Source organism: Heterodontus francisci, chromosome 10 (assembly GCF_036365525.1).
Source record: "Heterodontus francisci isolate sHetFra1 chromosome 10, sHetFra1.hap1, whole genome shotgun sequence".
In the NCBI taxonomy this organism is placed as follows: Eukaryota; Metazoa; Chordata; class Chondrichthyes; order Heterodontiformes; family Heterodontidae; genus Heterodontus; species Heterodontus francisci.
In genome coordinates this window covers 71,049,148-71,061,014 of record NC_090380.1, presented here as the reverse complement: position 1 = coordinate 71,061,014, position 11,867 = coordinate 71,049,148, and positions in this window count along the sequence as shown.

Genomic DNA, 11,867 nt, shown 5'->3' with positions numbered 1-11,867 from the left:
TATGGGGAGATGGTTAGATTCTCTCTTGTTTGAGATGGTCATTGCCTGGCACTTGTGTGGCACGAATGTTACTTGCCACTTATCAGCCCAAGCCTGGATGTTGTCCAGGTCTTGCTGCATGTGGACACAGGCTTCTTCAGTATCTGAGGAGTCACGAATGGTGTTGAACATTGTGCAATCATCAGTGAACATCCCAACTTCTGACCTTAAGATTGAGGGAAGGTCATTGATGAAGCAGCTGAAGATGGTTGGGCCTAGGACACGACCCTGAGGAACTCCTGCAGTGATGTCCCAGGATTGAGATGATTGACCTCCAACAACCACAACCATCTTCCTTTGTGCTAAGTATGACTCCAACCAATGGAGAGTTTTCCTCCTGATTCCCATTGACTCCAGTTTTGCCAGGGCTCCTTGATGCCATACTCAGTCAAATGCTACCTTGATGTCAAGGGCAGTCACTTTCACCTCACATCTGAAGTTCAGCTCTTTTGTCCATGTTTGGACAAAGGCTGTAATAAGTGGCCCTGGCGGAACCCAAACGGAGCATCGGTGAGCAGGTTATTGCTGAGCAAGTGCCACTTGATAGCACTGTCGACAACCCCTCCATCCCTTTGCTGATGATCAAGAGTAGACTGATGGAGTGGTAACTGGCCGGGTTGGATTTGTCCTGCTTTTTGTATACAGGACATACCTGGGCAATTTACCACATTGCCGAGTAGATGCCAGTGTTGTAGCTGTACTGGAACAGCTTGGCTAGGGGCACAGCCAGTTTTGGAGCACAATGTGGAGCCATGAATGTGTTAGTATGTTCAATACACAATGTGGTATTACCCCAAATAACTATATCACAGTAATTAGTTTCCAGATTCCTCATGCAGAGTACTACAATTTGGGTATTTTATAGAACTGGTTTTTTTTGCAGTTTCACAACGGTTCCCATAACTGGCTTAACCCTCGACTGTCCATATGCTGTATCTTTCCAGTAATCTGCTCTTGTAGAGCTGCTTGACTTTGAGGATTAACAATTATTCATTTTACAGTAATTTATTTACTGGATTAAACACAGTTTTGTATAACACTGCAGTATTTTTAGAACAGCCAGAATATTAATACAACCATTTTACAGGATAAAGCAACTTAAATATTTATTTGCAATTTAATGAAACTAGCAATAACAAATTAATTCAGCTAATACAATCAAGTACAAATGTTAAACTTTAATATCAAAAGCAAAACTGATAATGGGTTAATGGTGGAGAAATGTATCTTGAATAATAACAAAGCCTTTGGATTGAGAAATTCTTATCAGTCATCAACCTCTTGTTCATAACTTTGTGCCATTTACACATAACCAGTCTAACTCAATAAGCCACATCTTTGTGTATCATGGAAGCAGGAAATCCTACTGTTTCCATTAATGCAGCCATTAGCAGTTTAAAACATCTGCCAAGATATATCTTAAACTCACAGAAAAGTGCACATTTCCTAGGCAGATGAGCAGCTTATCTAGTAACACACTTTTTATATTGCGCCATATATTCACATAAATCCTTTGTGCTGTCCCTTTGTTATTTTCTTGTGCAGCTTTGAATTCGGCTGCACCTCTGCTTGCAAGAGAGTGCAGGCAGATGATCTGTTTCTAGGAGTTGCATGAAGAAAGATAAATCAGCTAATGGCAATTTTTAGACAATGTTTAAAGTAGAAACATCCATCAACTTCTATTTATGTAGTGTCCAGGCATTGTGTGGAAATATCAGTTACTAACCCCTTCTACAGAATATCCAAAATCCAAAAATCAACCAGCCATCTTTTCTATATGGTGTACAGGTTTAAACCTTAGACTAAGCAGATACCAACAGACTTGAGACACTTGATGGCAGAATGACATTTTGTACTTAAAACCTAGTCACCTCCTTCTAATTCAAAAAACCTGGAAAAGCCATTTGCCTTGTAGCAGAATGGAAAATTGCTATGACGTATTCAAGCTGCAAATCATTCATCCTGTTTGACTTTTATAGTTTGAAAGGATAATAATACCCTAAGGGAAATTTTCTCAGTGCAAAGGCGATCCCTATTTAACGTCTCAGCTATATAATTTATGAGTAATCTCCTACCATTCAGGAGAATTCATTATGAGCAACACTGCATCACACCCTGAGGAGATTTGATTTTCAAGTCAGAAAAGGCCCAGATATACTTTCAGCTGACACCAACCACTAGTTCTATTATCAAATGGCTCTATTGAGTCAGAGGAGAACAGCATCTGTTCCACTCCTGGACATTGACCTGAAACTGTCAGTCGTTAAATAACTTGGTGCTGGCAGAGTATTTCTGTGTACTCTGCCACTATTCACTTATTTAATTGCTGGTTGCTTTCTTCAATATCTAAGAGCAAAAAGGCGTTTGCTCTCATTCTCTTGGTGGTTTCTTACTGGCAGAGTTTATGTCTGATGCTAGTTAGGCACAGGTCAGAAACTTCACCCAACCTTAAATGTTAAGTCTTTTTAAGGGTTCCATGTAGTGTTGCAAATTTTGGACCAGCCTAAAAGGAGATTGCTCCTAAACTGTTTTTTATTAAAAAGGTATTACTTTGAACTGAAATTGCACCATCATGTTCCCCCAAAGCCAAAAACGGAAGTTTCTTGTCTTTTATACCCTGTCAAAATCACTTTTGCGTGAATATTATAATATTCAACATCATACTATTCTAGAATATTGTATAATAATTGACAGAAACTTCAGTCTGTAGAGCTGATCCAAAAGTTAAATCTTCCAGCCAGTAAGTGGCACAAATCCATGGCAGCACTATTGACAGATTGCTGTAGTCAGTGTCTCTCTCACTCCTAATCGTATATTGTACATTTCATTTGGGAGTTAGAGAGGGACAGCTGTGATCTGCAGCACCCTGTCTAGAAGTTTGGAACTCTGCCCATGGCCTATTTAGTACCACATAGATTAGAAATGTTACCCAATGGGATTTCCTGCACAACATACAAGGTTGGAATGACATTCAACCAATGGTCCTTTCTGTGCAGTGTAAACCGGCACATTGTTCACCCAGATAATGTGATTTTTAAAGCTTGGCTGTCATTTATTGTTTAAATTCTGAGCAAGAAAATAAAGTTAGCAAACAGTCTAATAAGGTTATGTTATTGTCGAGCTTGCAATGTTAGCTATTGTGCATGACCAGATGGTAGCAATTTAGCAGAATACGCTTGTTAAATAAAGAATAACCTCACACAAAACATGTTTGGGCTAGAGGGGAGGAAAAATTGATGCTTAGTGATGCTGTTTACTTGGCACTTCAGCCAACTGACAGAACCTATATTGACATTTATTTTAGCTACTGATATAAACTGCACCATTATAAGAGTACTGCCATTTGAAAAATCATAGTTGATATTTTTTCTTTGGAGAGGAGAAGAGTCATAAGAATTGTGCGTTATATTTTTCATAATGGCATCACCAACAAATGGCTGAAATGTGCTTCACCATGATTTATGTTAATTGGATCGTGTTTAAACAACTGAACGAAAGGTTTGTTAAACAGTTTCATTCTGACAACTGCACCCTTTTCAAGAATGGTGCTGTAACAAGAGTTGATTACTGTCCCACCCTATCCTCAAGGCAGCAATCCATGCCAGTATATAGTGCAAAGATGCCAGGATTCTAAAAAATCAGGTGTGTGCCTGCACAAGAGAATTAGCAAGCTATAGAATTGGGGGAAGATAGGGTGAAGAATCATAGTTGAATCTGATACTGCGTTCATCTTTAAAAAGTAAAAGATTCACACTGTGAGTTATCAGGGTTTTCAATTGATAGAACTGCTGTACCTTTTTCAAAGATTTTTTTCTCTGCTAATCATCATCATCCCCTCCTGAAGGCATTAATTTCTAGTTGGGTTACTAAGTATCCTCCGATACTTTGTCCAAATAGCCACTATTCACGTGAAAGCCAAGACAGTGAATGTCAGGAGGTTATTTTACCATGGGAAGTATAATAGCCAAGCTCAATCCTGTATTCTTGCATAATCGTTGCAGCTCAAGCACGCATTACCCAGAGAAATTTGTCACCATCCTCTGCCTGCTGCACGATGACATGCAAGCTGTAATCCTTGACAACGAATCTGCCACTGACCCAATCCAAGTGCAAACTGGAGTCAAGCAAGGCTGTGTCATCGCACCAAAGCTCTTTTCCATCTTGCTCGCCGCAACACTCCACCTCATCTCCTTGAAGCTCCCTGCCAGAGTAGATCTACTCTACAGGGTGAGCGGCAAACTATTTAACCTACATCGCCTCCAGTGCAGAACCAAGGCCACTCCAACCTCTGTCATTGAGCTGCAGTTTGCTGATGATGCTTGCATATGCGCACACTCAGAGGCCGAGCTTCAAACCCTAGTTGATGCATTCACGGAGGCGTATGAAAGAATGGGCCTTAAGCTAAATATCCAGAAGACAAAGGTCCTCTACCAGCCTGCTTCCGCAGCACAACACTGCCCCCCAACTATCAAGATCCACGGTGAACCACTGGACAATGTTGATCACTTCCCATACCTTGGGAGCCTCCTCTCAGCAAGGACAGACATCGACGATGAAACTCAGCATTGCCTCCAGTGTGCCAGCGCAGCCTTCAGTCATCTGAGGAAAAGAGTGTTTGATGACAAAAACCTCAAAACTGGCACCAAGCTCATGGTTTACAGAGCCGCAGTGTTACCTGCCCTCGTGTATGCGTCGGAAACATAGACACTGTACAGCAGACATCTCAAAGCCCTGGAGAGATGTCACCAGCCTCCGTAAAATCCTGCAAATTCAGTGGCAGGACAAGCACTCCAATATCAGTGTCCTCTCTCAGGCCAACATTTCCAGTATCGAGATACTGGTCATGGCTAGTCAGTTATGCTGGGTGGGCCACATCGTCCGCATGCTTGACACAAGACACCCAAAACAAATGTTCTACTCCGAGCTCCGTCACGGCAAGAGGCTACCAGGAGGGCCGAGGAAACACTACAAGGATATCCTTAAAGCCTCCCTGAAAAAATGTGACATCTCCACCGATTCGTGGGAATCTCTTACCCGAGACTGTCCAATATGGAGAAGAAGCATCTGTAACAGTGCCAGCCAGTTCGAACAATGTCGACATGCCTGGGCAGCGACCAAATGCAAACAGTGGAAGGAGCGTTCGGAATTTCGGGCATGGTTGGAATCTGGAACACACTGCCTGGAGAGGTGGTAGAGGCAGGAACCATCACAACATTTAAGAACTATTTAGATGAGCACTTGAAATGCCATAGCATTCAAGGCTACGGGCCAAGTGTTGGAAAATGGGATTAGAATAGGTAGGTGCTTGATGGCTGGCACAGATACGATGGGCCGAAGGGCCTGTTTCTGTGCTGTATGACTCTATGACTATGACTCTGTAACCACCTGTCCCAGCTGTGGCTGAGTGTGTAGATTCAGAACTGGACTATTCAGTTACCTAAGGACCCACAACCCTGGAGTGGAAGAAAGTCATCCTCGTTCCTGAGGGACTGTCTAAGAAGAGGACTAGATAGTGATTAGGGATGAAAATGCTGGCCAATTTTTCCTCTTTCTAACCTGGGGCACTTATTCCAGCTTTACTGCCTACTAACTCCACTGGGATTGAGATGAATTAATTTTGTATAGATTGCTTTTGGATGAAATCCATCTCTGTGGAATATTTTCAAGTACTGTCATTTTAGTGTTTTCTAATCTTTGTAGATTTGTGAGATATTTATTTACCACTAATTTAGATTCCCAGAACAACTTCTGCCTATGTTTTGAAACTAGTTTTTATATAGGTTTCAGGAATTTCTTTGTGGTTAAACCACTTTTAGTTGTTCTGCTGTGAATATTTCCATACAGTTCATGGAAATTCCAAAACACTTAACAAAAAATTATGGTTTACATTTTGTGAGCTGGTGTAAATATTATACATCGCAAATCTTTCATCAGGGTTGTTTGTAATACTTCTTCCTGTTTTGTTTTGCTGCTATATTATTTTATACACAAAGATAGAAACAAAAAAGCAGAAGCAGAGAATTGACAAAATGCATTTGTGAATGATTTTTTGCTTTCAGTACTTTGAACATATTGTGAAGTATTTCCACTGTCACTAAAATTGAAATACCAGCGATCTCATTTGACTTTAAATTACTGGCCACATAGCCTTACCTACAATAAAAGGCTGAATTTGGATGAACTAACGTGTTTCAGTAATTAATGGTTTATAAATTAATGTGCTATACTGAGCTGCAATAGTGTGTGTGTGTGTGTGTGTGTGTGTGTGCACCCACTCCAAATTTTCACATTAATAATTTATAGCATCATCTGTGAAGGAATCTGTGCATAATTGGGGGTGGGGGGGGGGGACGTTATAAGGTTAAAATAATCATTTTCCTATGAATGAGGGATTTTTTTTTTAAAGAAGGTTCATCTTCCTAAAAGGTTGAAATAGTTCATTTCTGTAATACCAAAAGCCTCGATGAAAAAGCTTGCCTCATCTTAAAACCATAAAGGCAGCTTCTGATCAGGAGAATTTGCTCCCAGAAGTCATGAACCTCATCACACAGTAAAAACATTTATAACATAGTTTTGCAAACTGTCACAAAAGCTGCCCCAGTGTAATAGTTGGTAGATGGTTTTATGCTGACAGCCCCAAATCAGTCAACTGAATTTTTGACAAAATTAACCAAATCCAAAAACTGAATTACAATCTTGAAACACAGTTTCTTGCAGGGACACCCACATCCCATGAAGTAAAAAGTTAGATGACTAATGAAACATTGACCATCATCATACTCACAGCCAACCTTTCTTAGAAATCGAAGAGGGACAGACTTTACCTACAAATTAATAGTTATACAGACTTTCTTAGGAATCAAAGAGGGTGGATCGTAACTAGAAATTAACAGTTATACAGCCTTATTTGGGGAATAAAGGGGGACAAACTTACTGGTAGTTGAGGTAACACCCCCATACATAAGAAATTAGTTATGCAACTTGGAAAACAATATAAATATTAGAAGCACACATTGGATTTTTGGATTCGTTGGACACGCTCCAACATCTTTCAAGGTCAAGGTACATCTATTGGAGTGAGGTGATGATAGTTCTCTCCTTAACTGGGACAGAGGTAACTTGCTAAATGCTAGAGTTTTCTACTTGGGGATTTGATTAAATGTTACTTGAATAATTGATGGCTATCCTACTTAAATATTTTACTGTAACAATATTTAGATTTAAAAATTGGATTCTCTACTAGAAACAAGATTGTACTTTCTTTTCCTAGAACGATTACGTTGCAATTGACTGTCTCACGAACTGTGAATTGCATGTTTGGTCCTTTAATAAACTTTTATATGATTTAGAAATTATACTGTCTCACATAGCCTTCTGTATCGCTAACTTGTGAACCTGTCTCTGTCCACTATTTGGTGAGAAGGAGGTGCATGACTGAGGAGAGATCCCTGGACCCTTATAATAGCCAGGTTATTATAATTTGGCTGAAACTTGTTTAAAAGACTACCCGGAGGATGGGAATATTCTCAGATCTGCCATGATCATATTGAATGGCAGAGCTGGCTCGATGGGCCATATGATCTCGTCCTGCTCCAATTTCTTATGCTCTTGGATTGTGTTCAGCTGGTTCATTTCCTTTAGGGAGAGTTAAATCAGTCCTTCAGACCCATTCAAGCGTTTTTGGGATCTGTCTTTCTCAACCTTGAGAGTGATCAACTGAGAAGTATGCCTGATCCAGGATAGCCCCAAAAAGGAGTTAGGATTACAATCCACTACACAACTATTGACAATCATTGTGATTTATTGGAAATGGCACTGCTCAAATACTCAGGGGGAAATTTTATGCTCTCCCAGGCGTTGGGTTTGGTGTGGGAAGGGGGAGAGAGAGCATATAAATAGGGCAGGATGGTGGCAGGAGGGTGGGGGTTGAACCCTGCCACCTTCCCGCTCCACTGCCAATTGAGGCCCATAAATGAGAAATTAAAGCCCAATTTAGGGTCTCACCCCACTGCCACCGGAACTAGCCCTGCGGCAGGTGGCCCTGTTGCCACATGGGGAACACACCAAGCAAACCCATGGGCGTTGCTTGCTATCTTCTGGGCGGACCTCATTAAAAGGCACTTCGCGCCTGAACAAGGGACCCAGCATCAGGAAGGGGGGCCCGCTGAGAGCCACCCCCCTACCCTTGCTGCTGACCCCCCCTACAATCCCCTCCCCCATGACCCCCACACCGCGAAACGCCTCCCGCTGTGACTGACTTGTGGGGGCCTTGGTTGAGTCCAGTACTGGCAGAAACCACTGCCTCCGTGGTGGCGCTGCTCAATTAAAAAGCTGCTGCCCTCCCTGTCAGATCCTTCCTGCACCCCCGGAGTCTCGCCCACTCTGCGCGCTGCCCTCGAGGTGGGGAAGAGACAGTTGCCCACCTCCTTCTGGAATGTATCTTTGCAAAGCAGTTTGGAACGAGATGCAGTGGTTTTTGTCGAGGTTCATCCCAAGCAGCTCTGTATCACAGGAGTCTGTGCTCTATGGGCTGTTCCCAGGGACGCACACCGAGATAAACATCAATTGCTGCTGGACGACCATCAATTCGGTGAAAGAGGCTCTTTGGTCTGCCCAAAACTTGCTGGTCTTCCAGTGCAAAGAGTTGTCCAAGACTGAGTGTTACAGACTGGCACATTCCAAGGTCCAGGACTGTGTGCTGAGGGACGCACTAAAGCTTGGGGCAGCCGCTGCAAAGGCTCAATGGGGAAAGGCCACTGTGTAAGGTCCTCCCGCCATAGTGAACTGAGGGGCTGGACCCATGGGAAACCCCTCGGGCTGTATACACCAAATATGGGTTTGCTGTAAAATGTACGTGGCATGAAAAATGGAATGGAAGGGTTGTGAGGCAATTCACTCCTGTATTGAAGAAAACTGATTTCTTTTGCACTTTTTGGAATGTCAACCTGGTGCTGTTTTGAACTGTGTTGTAATGTATTTTTTACAGATTTTTATGAATAAAGTATATTTTTGGGAAAAAAAAGCTGCTGGCCTCTGATTGGCTGACAGCTCTCAGCAGGCATGACTTTCGCCACTGGGGTCCTTGATCCCTTTGCTGTCCACTTAAGTGCTTAATTGGCACTTGATTTGGCGGGCCTTCCCCAGAGGTGGTGACACGGGGCTTTCGCTGGCACTTTTGTAGGTGGTCGAGAGTCTCCGTTGCCAAGACAAATCCTGGCTCTTGTCTGTCATTGGAATTTGTTACATTTAATATAATATAATCAAGTAAATAAATTCAGTCATGCCTTCTGTAATGATTGAGACTTGAATATCAGAATTGTTCTGTTTTGGGATGCAGGTCCTGCAAGTTAAAGATTAACTTGTGTGAGTAGTGACGTTTAACCATAACGAAGCACGTAACAGGGTAACAGTTAAATTGTTGCCACATTCTTAGGTATACATGTGTATGCATAAACCTGTTCATTTAGGTGGAGGGCATACACGTACATTCATTCGTGTCTTCAAGGCAACTCTTACGAAATGAATAAAATTTGACAGTAATTCTGTGAATCAACTGCACATAAAACAGATGGGGCCTTGAGCAAGAACTACATTGAGCTCTAGCTGTTGGTTGCTTTTCCTCATCTGCATTTACAAAACTGTATGTACATCGAACATTTAGATTTCTAATTACCCAGTCCAGATCATTAAGAAGCATACAGTATTTGAAAAATTCACCGGTGCATGGCTTACTCGGCTGCTGATTCACATTGGACAGGAGTTAATTTATTTAATCTATATATTTACCTCGGCAAAAAGGTACAAACAGGCAGTCCTTGTCCTACTCTGTGATTGCAGTTGTGGCTGCAGGTTACAGATTTCAATGAGGACATCCTTATTGAAGTGTATATGTTTCTCGCTGAGGTTCAAGGAGGAGAATTGCTCCATGAACATTCTGTGTGGATATGCCTTTCTGCTGAAAGCTCTTCTCCCCCTCCTCATCTTCCCGCTCTTCATGGACTCCGTTCATTCTCCAAATCATGCTGTATTCCAAGGGGAGTACCTACTAGTGCACCCAAGACTGGGAGCAACTGGTTTGTACAGAAGCTTTGAAAACAGCAAGAAACCTTTCAGCGCCTTCCACAGCACTTCCTGTAGACCTTTGGAACTTGAAACAACTATGGAAAACACCAAATACTTGTAGAATTGTAGCAGCCAGAAGAAACCAATCAATCAATCAGCAACTAACCTGTAAATCATTGATAATCCCTTTAAATTTACTACTGGGGAGTCCGTGTTCAGCTGTACAAGGTTAAGAGAGGGCATTAGCTGGAGCTTTGAGCTTCAAAATTTCACTGCTGTCATCAAGTCAGCATTATGATCTGCCTGCTCTACATACTTCCAGCAAATATTCACTGAACCTGTGCTAATGTCCTCACCCACCAATATGGCATCTGACAACATTCTGCTCACAAGACAGCACACAGCATGGATGCCGTTTTGGAATTCTAAGACATTCATAGCACCCAAAAATAGGCACCAACAGGCCCAATTTCTCAGCAAGCAACTTGAACCAGACCTTCACCAGTATTGAAGGTAGTAGACTGGCAACCCAATTTTACATTTTACCAGAAACATCTGTGCTTTAGTGCCCTCCATCCATTCTTTTGCTAATAGGTACTGTTAAAGCCACATCTTTGCAAATCTAAAAGTAAGTAAATAAGAGGTGAAATTTTAACTCTTAAGATCTGGGAGCATGCAGGAAACCTGGCAGCCAGGGTTTCCTACATGCTCCACAGCCTGCATGTGACACCACTGGCAAGTTTACCTCCCAGAAGTCAGTTTGCTTAATAGGCTTGGGTTCCAATTGGGCAGGGAACACTGGAGAAGATGCCGCAGGACCAAGTAGGTCCAAGCCATAACCCAGGATGAGGGAGCAGTGAGGGGGTGGGGAGGGTGGAAGGGTTGGAGATTTTAGGCTGCAGGGATCAGAGGTCTCGGGAGGAAGATCAGAGGCCTCCGGGGGAGGGGGATGTTGGAAGGTTTTGGGGGTTCTGATTGTGGGAAGTTGGCGACATGGGTAAACTGGATCCAGCAGGCAAGTGGAAAGGCAATTACCTCTTGGATCCAGCAGGCCTCACCTCCCTTTAGTTGGAGGCCTGGGAAACCCAGCTGGCCAGAATTAAATTTGAAATGATGGATAAATTGAAGACACACAGCCTCATGATAATAGTTAAATTGCCAAATTGCCTCCTGGGAGTGGGTTGATTTCCTGCCTCCCCATCCCAACTCTTAAAACTGGAAGTGGGCAGGCTGAGGATTCAGATTTTTAAACACTTTAACCTGCCTGCCAATTCAAACCTGCCTTCTTTTTGGGTTTAAAATTTCCCCTACGATAAGCGACATAAAATATGTCATTCTTTAGTTTTACTCTTCGCATAGTAACTATCTTGCTGGAATTTGTCTGTCTACCATATTTTGTGTTAATAGGTTTCCACTTCACCTTCTAGTTTTTCTAGCAATCTCCAGAACTGCCTGTTAAGCAGCGAATTAAGTGGAACGGAATTGAAAGGTCTGTTGAAAAGAAACTGGTATTCTACAGAGCTTTTAATGGCTCAGCAACTGTGGTATTGGACACAGCTATTAATACATTGTGGCTCTTTCAAATCCATAACCTTCATCCCTGCAGACATGACAAACAATCAATATGTTAGTGGAAGTATAGAATGCATTAGTTACCAATACTTATTACAGAACAGAAGTCGATGGTTAAATAAAAATGAGCAGTCTGCTGGATGCACTAATGAAATTATCTAATTAGTGAGTGAAAAAGGTGAACAAAAATGAAA